Below are 19210 nucleotides of genomic sequence, written 5' to 3' on the forward strand. Positions count from 1 at the left end.
CACCCAGGGTGGGACTGAGACCCACTTTGAAGGTTAGTGATATTGTGGTGTCTCTGTAAGTGAAGGTCCTTTCTAAAATCTATTTTGAAATATGCACATACCACACATTTCACCCAAGTAAAGTGTACAAGTCTATGGTTGTTGGTTTTTTTTGTATCTTCAAAGAGTTGTGCAACCACTGCCACACTCTAACATTTAAATGTTTTTGTCACCCCCAAATGAAATCCTGTGTTCATTAACAGTCTCTCCCCTTATTTAAGAAACCATTGCCTAATCCAAGATCAAGAATATACTCTTGTCTTCTAAGAGTTTTATAGTTTTAGCTCTTCTACTTGGGTCTCTTATCCATTTTGAGTTAACATTTATGTATGGTATGAAGTAGAAGTCCACTTCATCCTTTCACGTGTGGATACCCTGTGGTTCCAGCATTAAATAAATGTTCCTTAAATATCTGTTTAACATTCAGAAGAAGTTGTACAGAGGAAGGGCAGAAGCATGAACCTATTGCTAACAGGAGGCTCTGCTGGTGACTCTACCTCTCCTTTCTGTCTTCAGCAATTCAGCTCTGCCCAAACTTGCAGTTTTCTTGCAAAACAAAATCTGTGCAGCTTACCAGACCTGCTGCTCCCGAAGCCAAGGTGATCATGGGTAGTTACTGAATGAGCATAGTATCAACCCTGTGATCTACCAAAGTCTGACTTTCAATCTCATACTGAGTTTTGGTGATATTCAGTTTTCTTCTCTGGCTTTGATTCTTTCATTTCCTGGGTATTTTGGTGCCTCAGCAGCTGAGCTGACCCACTGTTGAAACTGACCCCGACCAAACGATTTCTTACGTAAAGGAAAGCATGATTTAAACACGTGATGGAAGTGTTCCCAGCAAAGAGAACACACATGCTAAGAAAACAAGCATGGCAGTCATGGAGAGAGAGGGCAGGACATAACCTGCATAGTGTATGTAGCTGGAGAGGCTGGGAAATGGACTGAAAAATGGAGTTCTGTACTGTGCATGTGCTAAGTCGCCTCAGTCGTGTCTGACTCTTTGCAAGCCTATGAACTGTAGTCTGTCAAGCTCCTCTGTCCATGGGGTTCTCCAGGTAAGAATATTGGAGTGGGTTGCCATACCCTCCTCCAGGGGTTCTTCCTGACCCAAGGATCGAACATGCATCTCTTATTTCTCCTGCATTGGCAGGCAGGTTCTTTACCACTAGCGCCACCTGGCAAGCCCTTGGAATTGTGCATGTTGGGGGAAAGGGGAAGCTGGTAAAGAGCAGAGGGCCTCTGCATCTCCAAGTGTCTAGCTTGCTCGAGATCACATCCAGATTTGAGATCCTTCTACTAGAAGGATTCTTGGTACTCTGGATGTCATGCTTTGTACCCCCTCCCCCACCATTTTCATATCTGTGGTATCAGGCTAATACTTCTACTATACATCAGCTTTGAAGTCAGCAAATTTCCACCTTCTTTCTCCCACCATTGCATTCCTTTCTATACCTGGGGCCCAGGCTTGTTCCCATCTCTGAGCCTTTGCACCAGATGTTACCAACATCTGGAACACTCCTCCCAGTATTGGCCTGGCTGGTACCTTCTCACCCTGGAGGGCTCAGGTAAATGTCTCTACCTCTAGGAAGACTCCCACCACCTGTGTTCATCCAGGGTCTGCCTACCCCACTTCCCATCTGTCCCTCCCTGACTGTGTCCCATCTTCCAGAGTGGGCTGGCTTCCGGCAGGGGTCAGCTGCTGGGGGCCACCAGCAGGAGGCTGGGGGGCCACCGGAGAGACCAGGCTGTGTGTCCCCCACCTCTCTGTCCCAGGTCGTTTCCTAGGCAGGGCTGTGTCTCCACAGCTCCAGCTTCCACCGAGTGACCACAGACTGCAGTTTGGGAAACCACACTTTTCCCTTGGCCCCTCCAGTCCAGGCACGGGCGCAAATTCTGGCCGGGATCCAGGGCGCTTCACTGTTCCCTGTTTGGCCCTCAGCTGCTCCATAACCTGTGGATACAATTCTCTACGTTAGATTGTCTCTGCTGTAAACAGCTGAAGTGGTTTGATTTTCCTGGTGAGATGCTAACTGATCTCCCTCCCAAGCGCAACTGTGTCCCCTTCTATTCAAGGGACACAGCACCTCCCTCCTCAAGCTGCCCCAGGGGAAGGACTGAAGGCCCAGGCTCTGTATCCCTGAGCTCTTTAGTGCCTCCCCTACCCAGGTCTGGACTGAGCAGCCAGCAGGAGAGGCGCAGGGACCACACAAAGTGGGTCCAGGCTGAAGGAGGAGGGGCTGCCCGGTTGGTGGAGGCAGGTGGGAGGATGGAGTGATGGAGTGAGCCCTGGCTGCCTGCATGAGGTAGAGAGACAAGGAGACGAGGGGCCTAGGTGGCGGGGGGGCAGAGTGCGGGAGATGGAGGACCCACCCAGGATCTGCAGCCTGGGCTGCTGGCCTGAAGACCAGGCCCACCACCAACTTGCCAGGGGACTTTTGACCCTTTTGTCCTTCAGGTCTCTTAGCTTTCCCACGTATAGGATGGAAGAAGAGGTTGCAGAGCCTTCTGGTTCTGACACGTCTCTGATGGTCACATGTTAGCGGGATTCTGAGCTTCACCCATGTACCTGTCATTGTGGGCGGACCAGGGGTAGGAGAGTTACCTTGGCTTGGTGGGGAGACAAGGGTTTTCAATTGCACTACCCTGCTTCATGGGGATCTGAGCTGGGCCCATAGGGATTTGCCTGGTGCCAAGAAGTTGGGGTCAGGCATGTGGCCCCACAGGTCTCAGTGCAGGGCAAGGGGGCAGCTATCCTCATCCCAGGCTGGCAACACCCTGTGCATTGGGCAGGCCACTCATCAGGAGCTTCTTATCCACCATTAATCCAGGTACTGAGCTTGTCCTGGTGCTGAGGTTGATACCTGCTGGGGCCTGTCCATCCGACATAGACCATGTATCTGTCTCTGGGTGGAACCTGCCTCATGAGCTGCTATGAAGACTCCATGACTTATCCACATAAAGTACTCAGCATAATGCCGGACACTTACCCAGGGCTGAGTAATATTGTCTGTTATTGGAGTTATTATCATGATCACTGCTATAGGCTAGCACTTGACTAAACTCTTTGTAGGTGTTACTCCATTTCATGACATTTAATCCTCACGAGCACCCTGTTGGCCCATGTGGACGTTATCCTCATCTTGAGGCCCCCAGACGTGAGATCTTTACAGCATCCAAGAAGCAGAGTTAGAAGTGAGTTCTACCTGAATTAGTCTGGGGTGAGGGTAGGTGGGGGTCTCTATAAAAGCCTGGACTGTATTATCTTTTTCTTTTTAATTTTTAAGATTAGTTAATTTATTTTTGGCTGCACTGGGTCTTTGTTGCTGCACGTGGGCTTTCTCTAGTTGCAGTGAGCAGGGGCTACTCACTGGTAGCTGCAGTGTGCAGGCTCTGGGCGTGCAGCCTTCATTAGTTGTGGCACTCAGGTTTAGTTGCTCTGAGGCATGTGGAATCCTCCTGAACCAGAGATGAAACCTGTGTCCTCCAAACTGGCAGGTGAATTCTTAACCACTGGACCATCAGGGAAGTCCTGCCTGGACTTTACTATCTTGTTTGGAATCACAGACAGAATTAACGAGATTTGCTCCCAGTGCTACAGAGAGTCCCTCCCTCCAATCCAGGCCCTACTTGTTGCCCCTTCCTAGATGTTTAAGCCCCCAGAGCCTGAAGATGGTGGGGGTTGGGGGGCACTGACCCCTGGTGGGAGGAGATAAGGTTGGAGGCCACAAGTGAGCAGGTCAAGCAAGGCTGGCAGAAGAGAAGAGTCAGGTCAGGAGCAGGCTCTTGGCTATACTTCCTTCCTGGAACAGGCACCAGAGGCTCTGGCCAGAACACAGAGGTGAGATGTAAGTGCAGCAAGTGACAGCTGACATCCTAGAGGCAAGGCGGCTCCAGGGTGATAGCTTTAGCCTGGGAGGGCCTGCAGGTCACAGAGCCCTCAGCAGCTCACATGGAGCAGGGGGTGGGGCCAGGGAGGGAGAGGGTGACTGGACCCTGAATGATGAACAGCCTCACTTTTCCGTTCGGAGAAACTTCCAGCAAGATATTTAAAGCTGCCGTGGAGGGCAGAGACCAGCCCTCGCTCCGAGGCAGTGGAACCCACCTGTGGTTAGAGTCAGGTCCTGATTCTGCTCCCAGACCTCCTCCAGGTTTGCTGAGTCCTCCGGAGACCTCTGGTCCCCTTGGTGTTTCCATCTAGGAAGTGGGAAGGGTGGATGCAGGGTTCCCAGGGTCCTTGACTCTGATTGTCACTGACATTCCCTTATAACTGGAGTCTGACTTCACCATGGGCTTCCCTGATAGCTCAGTTGGTAAAGAATCCACCTGCAATGCAGGAGGCCCGGTTCAATTCCTGGATTGGGAAGATCTGCTGGAGAAGGGATAGGCTACCCACTCCAGTATTCTTGGGCTTTCCTTGTGGCTCAGCTGGTAAAGACTCCGCCTGCAATGCAGGAGACCTGGGTTCGATCCCTGGGTTGGGAAGATCCCTGGAGAAGGGAAAGGCTACCCACTTCAGTATTCTGACCTAGAGAATCCCATGGACTGTATAGTCCATGGGGTTGCAAAGAGTCCATATGATCCTGTTGTGTGGGTGACAAAAGAGAGTTAGTTCTCAGGGTCTGGGAGGTCTGGGCTGAGTAGGCAGGGCTGGCCGACTGAGGTCTGGAGGGACGGTTGGGGTGGTACTTGTGCTGGTCCCTGTGATCTGGGCTGAGTTCTGCTCTTCCCATGGGATTTACCCCAAGCCCAGACACCACAGATCCCAGCTCCCTACATTGAGCCTGAGCAAGCAGGTCACAGTAGGCAGCAGGTGAGTCTGTGTGTGCCCTAGGGGGTACAGGTCAAGTCCCAGCTGCCAGAACAGAAGGCCCCTGGCTGCAGGCCACCCTTGCTTTGGTCTCAGGGGTGCCTGGCTGGCAGCAGGTCAATTTCTGGTCTAGGGATCCCAGGTGCCAGTCCTAGCTCTGCCACTGACCATTTGGTGACCTCAATCAAGTCCCTTTCTCTCTCTGGGCCTCTCATTCCTGTGTGTAGAATGGGGACCCTGAACCTGGATCATCTCCTAGGCCCTGACTCTGAACCCTACAATCTAAAGATCCCGAAACTCTGCACTTATCCTTCCTGGCCTCAGTTTTCCCATCTGTGAATGGGAACATCTGTGTGGAGGAGCCCGGAAGAGGATTCCAAGCCTCTATTCCTTGTGCACAGCCTGTGTGTCTTGCTTGGCCCCTTACCAGGTCTCTGCGGCAGGCTGGGCCCAGCCAGTGGCCCATTTTACAGATGGGAAAATTCACAAGGGCTCCATGGAGCTGTGGTAGCTGAATGGGAGGCCTGAGAAGTTACAGCCTGAGAACTCTAGCTCCGGGGCCAGCGGGGAGCTGGGAGGAGGAAAGAGGTCTTATCTCAGTGTCAGCCCTTTTTAGGATGTCGAAACTGCGCCTGGCCGAGGGTTTGGTTGGAGTGTCAGGGGTGAGCATCCCCATTGGGAACTCAGAGGAGAGTAAAGAAAGCCCTGGAAGCACATGGCCAAAGGATCTCATTGCCCTGAAGCCTGGAGAAGCTTCCTGGGATGTGGTCCAGAAGAAGATCAAGGAGCTCTCTGATTCTGTAGAGAGGGAGGGGGAGGGGAGGGGGGAGTAGGGAAGGAAGAGGGTGTCTCAGTCCCTGCTTTGGTGGGCAAGAAATAAGACCTTCTGTTTTCTGGTTTTATGTCAGTTTCCTAGGTCTTATTTCAAAGCTCTGCTCTGCTGGGGGTGATAGAATCATTCTGTCCCCTTCTAACTCCCTCCCCATGCCACCGCTTGGGGGTTTTGCCCAGTGCCAAGCTGCATGGTTGAAGGTTGGAGCTGTCTTCCACTCTTCTTGATCTACAAAGATTGTTTCCCTCTTGTCCCCCTGTTTTAAGAGTTAGAAGTTGTGGTTGTTCAGTTGCTAAGTCATGTCCAGTTCTTTGTGACCCCTTGGACAGTAGCACACCAGGCTTCCTTGTCCTTCGCTATCTCCCAGAGTTCACTCAGATTCATGTTCATTGAGTTGGTGATGCTATCTAACCATCTCATTCTCTGCCAGCCCCTTCTCCTTTTGCTTTCAATCTTTCCCAGCATCAGGGTCTTTTCCAATGAATCGGTACTTGGCATCAGGTGGTCAAAGTATTGGGGCTTCAGCATCAGTCCTTCCAATGAATATTCAGGGTTGATTTCCTTTAGGATTAACTGGTTTAATCTCCTTGCAGTTCAAGGGACTCCCAAGAGTCTTCTCCAGCACCACAAAAGTATCAGTTCTTCAGCTCTCAGCCTTCTTTATGGTCCAGCTCTCGCATGCGTACATGACTACTGGAAAAGAGTTAGAAGACCTGGTATCAAACTCTATCTTAGCCATGTGCTTTTCTGTGACCTTGAGCCAGTGACCTTGTTTCTCCATATCTGAAATGGCAACAGCAATAGTACTTACTGCATAGTGTTGTTTTGAGGATTAGCTAAGATAACCCACTACCCAGCCTTCTCTTTCTCTTTCACTGTCCTGGCAGGACTGCCGAGATGCTTTCATGGTGGCCAACCTGGGCGTGCTGGCCAGCCGCCACCAGGTCTTCCGCCAGGCCCTGCCTCGGGTCTCACCCTTCTATGCGGTGAAGTGCAACAGCAGCCCCTGGATGCTACGTGTCCTGGCCGCCCTGGGCACCAACTTCGACTGTGCCAGCCAGGTGAGCCTGGGCCAGCTGACTCATTCGCAAGTCCAGCACTTCCTGGGGAAAAAGGTCAGTTGCCGGGGGTCCTGGAGTGGAGACTGCAGCTCCTCAAGAGGGGCTGACACTCCTAGTCCTCAGTTGTTTGGGAAAGGATAAATGAATGCACTATGGGGGATCAGCCTCCCACTGGTCCCTGTGACTAAGGCAGACAGCTTAAGCGAATGAGGGGAAGCACAAGCTTGAAGACACAGATGCTGTTCCTGTCCTAGCACAGCCTTTTCACTTGGAAGATTCTAGAAGCCTAAAGGGCACAGTCATGTTCAGCTCATTGCACAATAGAGGTTCAGTCAAGGGCAGTCCCTTTTGCTCATGCCCAGGGTTCCCATCCACAAAAAGCAGAGGAGCAGCGAGGCAGCCCCCTCCTCTGGCTGTCACCCATGCCAGGGCGAGCTGGAGCAGGTGTTGAACCTGGGCGTGGCCCCCTCTGCGCCAACCCCTGCAAGCCTGTCTCCCACATCCGCTTTGCTGCCCTCCACGGGGTGAAGCTCCTGGTGTTTGACAGCGAGGAGGAGCTAATCAAGGTGGCCCAGCATCATCCTGGGGCCAGGTGAGACCAGCAGGGGATGGGTGCAAACAAGTAGAGACAGGTGGAAAAAGGGACCTTAAACCTGAGACCCCGGCAGTTGGAACTGGCTGCCGGAACCAGATGAAGGCAGACCCATGTGGTGACCGGCACAGGCCAAAGCAGCAAAGTACAAGAATTTGGGTCGGTGGCCTGATGCCTTCACTGGTGCCCATTGATGCCAAATAAACAATGCCTGTGTCTGCATAGACACTGGGCAGAACCTAGCACTAGGCGGTCTGGCGTTAGCTGACCTTATGGAAAAGACACTCGTATCGGAGTCAGGGAGGCCAGGGATCACATTTCAGATTCATTTGTCACATGCTGTGTGACCTTAGGAAAGTTATTTAACATCTCTGATCCTGTAATGTGGAGGCCTATAGAAGGTGTATTTATAATTTTATCCTTTTCCTGCTTTTTCTTGCCTGGACAGAAGCCTGTAGGTAGTGAGTGTGTTCACTCTTTGGGTCTCTATGGCTGGACAGTCCAGAGGAGCTAGGCAGAAGTGGGTGGGAAGCTGGAAGGAGGTAGGATGGGGGCCCTCGGGGCTCATGTGCCTAAGAAATTCTGATGCCTTTGCACCCCTCTCCCAGGCTGGTCCTCCGGCTGTGGACCCAGGACAGTGACAGCATCTTTCCCCTGAGCTTGAAGTTTGGGGCCAGGCTGGAGGTATGTGAACATCTGCTCAAGTCTGCCAGGGACCTGGGGTTGGTAGTGGTTGGAACCAGGTGAGCGCACTGGCTTTCCCTGCTTGGAAAGGAGGAGGCAGGAGTCTTGGTTTCTATAGTCCGTTGTTGTTGTTATTCAGTCGCTAAGTTGTGTCTGACTCTTTGTGACCCCGTGGACTGCAGCACACCAGGCTTCCCTGTCCATCACTATCTCCTGGAGTTAGCTCAAATTCATGTCCATTGAGCCAGTGATGTCATCCAACCATCTCATCAGGTCGCCCCCTTCTCCTGCCTTCAATCTTTCCCAGCATCAGGGTCTTTTCTAAGGAGTCAGCTCTTCACATCTGGTGGCCGAAGTATTGGAGCTTCAGCTTCAGCATCAGTCCTGCCAATGAAAATTCAGGGTTTATTTTCTTCAGGATTGACTGGTTTGATATCCTTGCAGTCCAAGGGACTCTCAAGAGTCTTCTTGAGCACCACAATTTGAAAGCATCAATTCTTCAGCTTTCTTTATGGTCCAACTCTCACATCCACACATGACTGCTGGAAAAACCATAGCTTTGACTATACAGACCTTTGTCGGTAAAGTGATGTCTCTGCTTTTTAATACACTGTCTAGGTTTGTCATAGCTTTTCTTCCAAGGAGCAAGCACCTTTAAATTTCAAGGCTGCAGTCACCATTCGAAGTGATTTTGGAGCCCAAGAAAATAAAGTCTGTCACTGCTTCCACTTTTTCCCCTTCTATTTGTCATGAAGTGATGGGACTGGATACCATGATCTTAGTTTTTTGAATGTTGAGTTTTAAGTCAGCTTTTTACTCTCCCTTTTCACCCTCATCAAGAGGCTCTTTAGTTCCTCTTCACTTACTGCCAATAGATGGTATCATCTACATATCTGAGGTTGTTGTATTTCTTCTGGAAATCTTGATTTCAGCTTGTGATACATCCAGTCCAACATTTCAAATGATGTATTCTGCATATAAGTTAAATAAGCAGGGTGATGATATACAACCTTGTTATACTCCTTTCCCAATTTTGAACCAGTCCATTTTTCCATGTTCTGTACTGACTGTTGCTTCTTAACCTGTGTACAGGTTTCTCAGGAGGCAGGTAAGGAGGTCTGGTATTCCCATCTCTTGAAGAATTTTCCACAGGTTGTTGTGATCTACACAGTCAAAGGCTTTAACATAGTCAATGAAGCAGATGTAGATGTTTTCCTTGAATTCCCTTGCTTTCTCTATGACCCAATGGATGTCGGCAATTTGATCTCTAATTCCTCTGCCTTTTCTAAACCCAGCTTGTACATCTGGAAGTTCTTGGTTCACGTACTGCTGAAGCCTACCTTGAAGGATTTTGAGCACTGCTTTACTAGCATGTGAAATGAGTGCAATTGTGCGATAGTTCAAACATTCTTTGGCACTGCCCTTCTTTGGGATTGGAATGAAAACAGACCTTTTCCAGTCCTGTGGCCACTGCTGAATTTTCCAAATTTACTGGCATATTGAGTGCAGAACTTTAATAGCATCATCTTTATGATTTGAAATAGCTCAGCTGGAATTCCATCACCTCCACTAGCTTTGTTCATAGTAATGCTTTTTAAGGCCCACTTAACTTCACCCTCCAGGATGTCTGGCTCTGGATAAGTGACCACACCATCGTGGCTATCTGGGGCACTAAGACATTTTTGGTATAGTTCTTCTGTGTGTTCTTGCCACCTCTTAATCTCTTCTGCTTCTGTTAGGTCCTAACCGTTTCTGTCCTTTATCACGCCCATCCTTGTACGAAATGTTCCCTTGATGTCTCCAATTTTCTTGAAGAGATTTCTAGTCTTTCCCATTCTATTGTTTGCCTCTGTTTCTTTTCATTGTTCACTTAGGAAGGCTTTCTTTTCTTTCCTTGCTATGCTCTGGAGCTCTGCATTCAGTTGGGTACATCTTTCCATTTCTCCCTTGCTTTTCACTTCTCTTTTTATCTCAACTATTTGTAAGGCCTCCTCAGACAATCACTTTGTCTTTTTATATTTCTTTTTCTTGTTTTCTTACTTGTCTTCTTACTGCCTCCTCAATGATGTCATGAACCTCCATCCATAGTTCTTCAAGCACTCTATCAGATCTAATCTCTTGAATCTATTTGTCACTTCTACTGTATAACCATCAGGGATTTGATTTAGGTCATACCTGAACGACCTAGTGGTTTTCCCTACTTTATTCAATTTAAGCCTGAAATTTGCTCTAAGCTCATGATCTGAGCCATAGCCAGGTCCAGGTCTTCCTTTTGCTGAACATATAGAGCTTCTCCATTTTCAGCTGCAGAGGATGTAATTAATCTGATTTCAGTATTGACTATCTGGTGATATCCATGTGTAGCATTGTCTCATGTTGTTGAAGAGAGTGTTTTCTATGACCAGTGCGTTCTCTTGACAAAGTTTCCACTGTCTACCTCCAGCCTTTGGCTTCCTTGGTATGCTCTGGTCAGTCGAAGCCCCTCTGGGCCTCATGAAGCTTCTCTGTTCTCAGCGAAGAAGCTGGCTGTTATCTGGGATTAGGGTGGGGCAAAAGAGGCAAAGGCCTTGGGTGCAGAATTTAAGGGGATGTTAAAAAAGTTAATACTCTAGATAAATTATATTTTAGCAACTGAACTGAACTGAATACAGTATTTTAAAAAATAAAAACTGATGCAGAAAAATCATGATGTGAAAAATATAAAAACTTTAACTAAAGACAGGATTGGCATTTCTCATTTTTCCTTTTGCTTCAGGGTTCAATTACTGTTACCACTTTTGTATATATAAAGCACCCTTATTCTTTTTTTTAAAGTGTTTATTTAATTTGGCTTTGTTGGGCCTTAGTTGTGTCACGTGGGATCTTTGGTTTCAGAGCACAGACTCTAGTTGTGGTGTGTGGGCTTAGGAGTTGCAGCATGTGGAATCTTAGCTCCCGCATCAGGGACTGACTGTGTCCGCTGTATTGCAAGGTGGATTGTTAACCACTGGACCACCAGGGAAGTCCCTACTGTTACTAATCTTGTCTTTATTTACATCATTGCAGATGTTTCTAAATCAGTTTTGCTCTTTACAACAATTACATTAAATGTTCTTTATCTTGATAATTTAGTATTGTGGCACCCCCTTGAAATTTTGCACTGGCCTCACCGGACTTGGCCCTCCTCACAGGCATGGGGATTCAGGATCTGAGCACACACCTTCCAAGGGGGAGGAGAAGGGAAGGCCCTGCCATGGGGCACTGGGAAGGGGCTGCTAGGAGAGGGGACCACCACACAGTCTTGAGTGCTCCAACTCAAGGATGACCATGCTTCGGTGTTTCTGGCTATGTCTCTCTTCCTACTGACCTTTGCTTTTTCACGGGTGTTTCTCTACATGTCACTTGATGTGTGTTCAGCTTCCATGTGGGCTCAAGATGCCAGACACCCCATAACTTCATGAAGGCCATCGCCGACTGCCGACGTGTGTTTGAGATGGGCAGCAGGATTGGGCATGACATGAGCCTCCTGGACATCGGAGGGGGCTTCCCCAGAGAGGAAGGCTCTGACCCTGAGTTGAGGAGGTGATGGGGAGGATGAGAGGGAGCTGGGTGCTCCAGCTTGGGTTCAGGGGACCGAGTGTGTTTGTTTGTGTAAGAGGAGGTTATGGAACTGTGAGTCGCATGCATGTATGTAACTGAGATTTGTCTCTGTAGACAGGTCTTTGTCTGACTACACTTACAAGGCCTGTATACATACATGAGCACGTGTGTATCTGGCTCCGTGTCTTTCTTTAGATGTGTTAGTTAGTTAGTTGCTATCCCCCCTTAAGCTACAGTCAGGTAGGAGTTTGTTATCCTTGAGACCTGGGGAATATTTTGTCTTTGCTGACCGTGTATTAATTTAATTGATCCTAAATTCAGACATCTCAGGGTGCTGTGTGCCCTTGGACAAGTTACTTCCCCACCAAAGACCACAGCCTCTACCTCTTTCCTCCCTAGTAAAATGGAGATAACGACTCCCCACACAGCTGTCAAGGGAAAGAAGGGAGAGTGTGCAGGTGAAGCCCCCTCAGATGGACTGGCCATGTTGAAGTCTGGGTCTGTCCCTGCAGGTGGCAGGAGTGATCAACGCCGCCCTGGCCCAGGACTTCCCCAAGGGGAGTGGCGTCGAGGTCATCGCAGAGCCCGGCCGCTTCTATGCAGCATCTGTCTGCATGACCGCTGTCAACATCATTGCCAAGAAGGCTGTGCTGGAGCCCGGTGGGTGGGCAGGCCACTGTCCAGGCATTCCTGGGCCTGAAGCAGAGGATGGGCAGGGGGTCTGGGCTCCACCCCCAAATGCCTAGTTAGCAGGAAACAAGCTTTGAATTGGGTATAAGAATGAACCTGTTAGTATCACTATTTTATTGTTCTCAGACTGGGAGGTGAGAACCAAGATGAAGGGCCTTCATTTTTCCTAAGTAGCCAATGGATTTATACGGCGTTTATGGAGGTAAAGTCACAGAATATAACCCATGAGGTTCATGGGCAAAATCGTGCTGGTGTGCACCTTAAATTCATCCAGCAAGCATTATCTAACAGGTGCAGATTCCTGCGCCAAAAATATAGTGAGTAAATGCAAATTCTCACAGTGCATATAAGAAGTCACTATTGTCGTCATGGCCTGAAGGTTAAGCGTGACATCTGTAGGGTAATGGTAAACCTTTGACAGTCGAGGTCAACCACCGCAGGAGCTCTTTTAGATTGTTATTTTTGCAGCATTTGGTTTTCACACAAAGTGAGCCAACCAGAAACTCCATTTCATGATAAGATGGAGAACATGAATAGATCTTCCCCACTCGCTCAGTGCTTTTATTCTTTGCTGCTTTATGATAACTGACATATAAATATGTATAAGCTGCTTTAATCTCCTCCCTCATCCTTTTGACAAATGATTGGCCCACAGGTTTGTAATCCCAAGGGCACTTGTGTCAGCTGATTGCATTTCTTCACAAAACGTCTGATTAAAGGATATTGTGATAGGAAGCCTATGATTTCAAGCCATCACTTAACAAAAGTCTAAGTATTAAGGGCTTATTTTTAAAATTTGCATCTTTATTATGGCAAGGGGTAATTTTTGTGTGTGTGGTTTTTTTTTGGCTACCTCATGGGGCATGTGGTATCTCAGTTCCCTGACCGGGGATTGAACCCATGCCCCCTGCAGCGGAAGCACAGTCTTAATTGTTGGACCACCAAGGAAGTCCCTGGGGACTCATCATTTTTGTCTCCATAACAACAAGAGTTGCCAATTATGAAATATCTGTTATGTGTGAAACATGTATTTTCTCTCATTTCTGCTCAACAACCCTGTAAAGTAATTTGGGGTCATTCCCATTTTACAGGCAGAGATAGTGAGGCTCAGAGAGAGGAAGTAACTTGTCCGAGGCAACACAGCTAGTCAGTGGTCCAACTGGACCTGGTCTGCCTGACGCAAACCTTTGCACTTGGATTTGTACCACATGCCAAGCAGACCTGAGCTCTTGACCTTATGGGTGTCTTGACTACCTCTCATGACTAAGTAGTTTAGGGACAGCCAGGGCTGTGGCTTCAGTGATGGTAACTAAGAAAGAGGGGAGAGGATGGTAGGAAGTACATCAGGGTCAGCGGGGAGGGCAGAAAATCAGTATTCAGAAAGATCTGGGCATTTAAATGCCCAAATATTATGAAATGCTTCAAATGCTAACAGAAATCAGCACACAATCCTGAGTTTAGATTCCATAAAGCAGTATCCTAAGAACAGATAAAGAGTGATTGTGAAGAAACTGCCTTGGTAGTAGGTCCTGTCCAAAGAATCTGGGGGTCAAGACCACTAGTTCAATATGCATCAGAAGTACGATGGTGCTGGAGAGAAAGCTATCACACGCTTACATTGGCAACATCTATAGAGGCAGAGTGTTTAGATGGAGGGAGGTAACAATTGTGCTGTACCCCATACTTGTCAGAGTAGGGCAATGTTTTTAAATGTACTTTGTTGTTGTTCAGTTGCTAGTGTGTGTCCGATTTTGTGACTCCATGGACCGCAGCACACCAGGATTTCCTGTCCTTCACCACCTCCCAGAGCTTGCTCAAGCTTATGTCCATTGAGTCGATGATGCCATCCAACTATCTCATTCTCTGTTGCCGCCTTTTCTCGTCCTGCCCTCAGTTTTTCCCAGCATCAGGGTCTTTTCCAAGGAGTTGGCTCTTCCCATCAAGTGGCCAAAGTATTGCAGCTTCAGCTTCAGTCCTTCTGATGAATATTCAGAGTTTATTGCCTTTAGGATTGACTGGTTTGATCTTCTTGCTGTCCAAGAGACTCTCAAGAGTCTTCTCCAGCACCACAGTTCTAAAACATCAATTCTTTGGTGCTCAGCCTTCTTTACAGTCCCACTCTCACATCCACACATGACTACTGGAAAAACCACAGCTTTGACTATACGGACCTTGGTTGGCAAAGTGATGTCTCTTCTTTTCAATATGCTGTATAGGTTTGTCATAGCTTTTCTTCCAAGGAGCAAGCATCTTAGTTTCATGACTGCAGTCACCATCTGCAGTGATTTTGGAGCCCCAAGAAAAGAAAATCTGTCACTGTTTATGCTTTTCCCCCATCTATTTGTCATGAAGAGATGGGACCAGATCCTATGATCTTCATGTTTTGAATGTTGAGATTTATTTTTTTAATTGAAAGATAATTGCTTTATAGAATTGTGTTGGTTTCTGTCAAACATCAACCTGAATCAGCCATAGGTATACATATGTCCCCTCCCTCTTGAACCTCCCTCTCACCTCCCTTTCCTGAACGTTGAGTTCCAAGCCAGCTTTTTCACTTTCCTCTCTCACCCTCATGAAGAGGCTCTTTAGTTCCTCTTCACTTTCTGCCATTAGAGTGGTATCATCTATATATCTGAGGTTGTTGATATTTCTCCTAGCAATGTTGATTCCAGCTTGACCTTCATCCAGCCCAGCATTTCACATGATGTACTCTGCATGTAAGTTAAAGAAGCAGGGTGATAATACCTGGGATGTGTTTTAATCGGTTTGTGTAAGACCTGGAAATAACTGCCATAAAGTTTCCTCTGGAGAACCCAGAGGCGAGGCAGGCCACGCAGGGCCACAAGGGGAAGGACAGGATGGGCAAGGAAACAGAAGGACACAGGGGGAAGACTGGTTGGAGCCTCTGTTGTGGTTTTCGAGGAACAGAATGAGCGAAGCAGGGGTGAGTTGGACTGGCAGGTTTGGGATTGGCTCGTTTGAGTAATTTCAGTGGGTTGTGGGTGGGGGGTAAGAACTGTCCTAGGGAGATTAGGCCAGAGGTACTGCTTCAAGTTCTGGGAGTTCTGTCCAGGAGGTGGTTTGCAGTAGGGACATTGGATCGGTTGGCTTGCATGGGCAAGGCATAGTTGCAAGGCAGTTGTTTGCTGTCTCTAGAAATTAACCAGCTTGGGGAAGAGCAGTCTCACCAGGGTCAGCAAGGCCCCAGATGCTGGAGCATCAAGAATATAGGGGAAAAAAAGAATATAGAAAATAAGAAAATGTAGTTTAGGCAGGCACCCCTTTGAGGAAGGAAATTGATGAATTAGCACATCACTAAGGGCCAACCATGATGGAATCAAGTCATGAAAAGACCATTTGCTCCCAGTTTGGGCAGCAGGTGCTCAGGGCACCTGGTCTAAGGGGAGGGCAGAGAACATGAGACCTGCAATCTGGGGGCAAACCCAGCCCTGCCACAGTCTCCTACGTGACTGCTGACAAGACTGTTTTCTCAACCGTAAAGTAGGGCTCACTGAACCCGCTCAGAGTGTAGTTAGGAGGATTAGATAGTTTAATACATGTAGAGAACTTAGCACAATGCTTGGGTTATATGGTATGTTAGATTATTCTTTCTTTATTGGCTGTGCTGGGTCTTCGGTGCTGCATGCAGGCTTTCTCTAGTTTTGGCAGGTGGGGCCTGTTCTCTGGTTGTGCAGGGACTGCTCTGGCCCTGGAGCACGGGCTGTAGGCACAGGGCTTCTGCTCGCAGCTCGCAGGCTCTAGAGCGCGGGCTCAGTAGTCTGGCGCACAGGCTTAGCTGCTCCACGGCATGTGGGTTCTTCCCAGACCAGGGATCAAACCTGTATTCCCTGAATCGGCAGGTGGATTCTTAACCATTGGACCACTAAGGAGGTCCAGTTAGATTATTCTAATTTGGAAGAGGAAGATGAAGACGAGCAGAGGGGACCACTGACGGATGGGGGCGGCGAGTGGAGGGGCCATGGGAGCGCAGGCCCCAACTGTCCGTGGGCTCAGAGAGGACTCCTGGAGCAGGGAACAGGGGCTATCCAGTGCTGGGCAGAGGGTCGGGGCTCCCCCACAGGTGCTGGGGGAGGGTGTTGAGGGTCAGCCCTGGCTGCTCAGTCCCGCCCTCTGCCCGCCCTCAGGAGGCCGCCGGAAGCTGCTGTACTATCTCAATGATGGCCACTACGGCACATTCCGCATCTTTCCCAGGGAGCCTGAACCTAGGATGCCCATTGTGGTGAAGGTAAGGAGAAGGTTTCATGGCTCTGGCACCTCCTAGGCCTTGAGACCACTTGGTTCAGCCCCCCTTGGGCAGGATTCCCTGCTACCAGTGGGAGAGGCGAAGGATCTCAGATTGTCGGTGGCTTGGTGGATTGCCACGCCTTCTGCGTGTGCCAGGATGTGCGTGTGTGTCTGTGTGTGTTGGCATGTGCACTTCTGTGTGGGCCTGGCAATTCACACCTATGCAGGAAGACCAGTGTCTAGGTCCATGGGTCTGTGGAGGGGTGTATGCTTCTCTTTGGCTGTCTGTCTTTCGGTCTGTTTGTTGTTCTGGAGTCCTTGAATCTTGGAGATGCAGGAGACTTAGAAAATAGAGATTCTCAAACTTTGCTTCACATTAGAATCACCTAGGAAGTTTTAATACTTCTCTGCCAGGACCAGGCCCCAGACCACTGATATCGGATTTTCTCATGGTTTGGGACCCTGGCCTAATCCTTTGTGAAAACTCCTCAAGCACTTTCAGTGAAGCTAGGTTTGAGGCCCAGTATTTTGAGTGATTATTAAAGAAAATCTTCCCACTTTATAGATGGGAAAGCTGAGGTCCCATCTGTGCTTGCACTTGTGAATTGGCAGGGCTGGAGTCAGTCTCAAGAGCACAAGCTCCATGAGGGCGGGTTAAGAGCAATGCCTGGCATACAGGGAACACTCACGAATTGGTCAGTGTGGGTGGATGACAGAGTCCTTCCTGCTGGTGCCCTGGGGCATGCCCTGCTTGATGAGGAGTGGGTAGGGGTGTACGTGTGTAGGGGTCTTCTTTGATTTCCCACCCCCGCGTCCCTGCAGGAGCTCGGCCCCAAGCCGCCCCTCTTCCCCTGCACCCTCTTTGGCCCCACGTGTGATGCCTTGGACAAGCTCTTCTTGAAGGAGGTGCAGCTGCCAGAGCTGGATGTGGGCGACTGGCTGGTCTTCCTGTTCATGGGCGCCTACACGTCTGTCATGAGCTCCACCTTCAATGGCTTCTCTCCCGCCTCCATCTGCTATGCCATGGGACCTGAGCTCAGGTGACTGGGGGAGGAGGAAAGGGGGTGGGCAGTGAGCGGCTCTCACCAAGATCTGAACTTGTTTAGGGGAGTTGGTGGCTGAGCCCTGGGGTCCCAGGCCCCGGAAATACCCTAGTCCCTCCACTGGCCCCAGCAAAGCCCAAGATGTCTGGCTGACCTTTGACACTGGCCTCTGCCTATGGGGTTGACCCTGTTACAACCTCTCCCCAGGTAAGTCCAAGGTAGACCACCTGGGCAGCTCTGAGAGCCCTGACATGTAGATGCCACTGTGGGCAGAATCAGGCAGCACTGTGGCCCCAGCTGACCCTCAGCTTCATGGCCAAGGTCCCCCCGCTATCGGGCCCCACTCTGCTCTGACCATCCGCAGCTGCCTCCCGGTTCCTTCCCCAGGCATCCCTTCCCCATCAACTCCAGGCTCCCTCACAGCCCCTGACCCAGGACCCTCTCTGGGTCCAGCCTGGGGTTTGCCTCCTGAGGTAGTGGAGGGGGCTCTGGAACACCCCTTTACTGGCGCATTCCTTCCACAGGAGCCTGCTGGAGACCACACTGTGGTGCTGGACGCGGTCAGAACGGAGGGGCTCCAGTCACCTCGGTGCGCTCCTGAGGGAAGCTTGGGGGCAGGATTGGTGGGGAGGAGTAGCGTGGAGGAAACAGAGGTTAGGGCAGGGGCCCCCAACGCAGGGGGGTAGTACCAGTCCGTGGCCTGTTAGGAGGCCTGGCCGCAGAACAGGAGGTGAGAGGAGGGCGAGTGAGAGAAACTTCAACTATACTTACAGCCAATTCCAATCGCTCGCATTACTACCTGAGCTCCGCCTCCTGTCAGATCAGGGGCGGGATTACATTCTCAAAGGAGCGCGAACCCTAGTGCGCAGACCATGAACCGCGCATGCGCTCTCCTTTTAGAAGTCTAACTCCTGATGTTCTGAGATGGAGCTGACTGAGGTGGTGATGCGATCGATGTAATGTGCTTGAATCATCTGAAACCATTCCCGCCACTCCCGGTCCGTGGAAGAACTGTCTTCCAGGAAACCAGTCCTTAGTGCCAAAAATGTTGGGGGACTGCCGGGTTAGGGTGCCTCTGAAATGAGGCAACATCTAAGGTTCAAAACTGTCCTCTGTGGAGAAGGAAATGGCAACCCACTCCAGTATTCTTGGCTGTAAAATCCCATGGACAGGGGAGCCTGGTGGGCTACAGTTCATGGGGTCTCAAAAGAGCCGGATACGGCTTAGGGACTAAACACGAACCAAGCTTAACACTGTTTTCTCTACTACTCTGCCAATGACAGAACAAACGAAGATGAAACATGATTGCCTAGAAGTCTAAAGTGCAGTGCTCCTGGTTTTCTAAAATCTATAAACAAACACACTTTTTGAGTAATTTAAAAAACAGAACAAAACTGTCATCTGTCTACAGTGGGCCTTAAGCCTAAATTAGCTCTTCCTGGCAGCCAACCCTGTCCCCTCTGATCCTTAATCCCTTGACCCTGGAGTGAGGCAGTATAAGGAACCCGCACTATTACAAGAGAGGCCCCTGGAGGTCATGCCCTGGAATATGCAGCAACATGCATTGACCAGAACCTTGAGATGCTTTTGTCCTTCCTTTCAATCTGTTAGTGATCCTTGTCGTTATTCCAGAAA

General features: G+C 49.4%; 1 pseudogene; it reads left to right on the forward strand.

The window, feature by feature from the left end:
- The first annotated feature begins 5466 nt into the window (after window positions 1-5466).
- LOC110130641 (antizyme inhibitor 2-like) lies at window positions 5467-18483 on the forward strand (annotated as a pseudogene).
- The last annotated feature ends 727 nt before the right edge of the window (window positions 18484-19210 follow it).

Source organism: Odocoileus virginianus, chromosome 30 (genome assembly GCF_023699985.2).
Source record: "Odocoileus virginianus isolate 20LAN1187 ecotype Illinois chromosome 30, Ovbor_1.2, whole genome shotgun sequence".
Taxonomy (NCBI): Eukaryota; Metazoa; Chordata; class Mammalia; order Artiodactyla; family Cervidae; genus Odocoileus; species Odocoileus virginianus.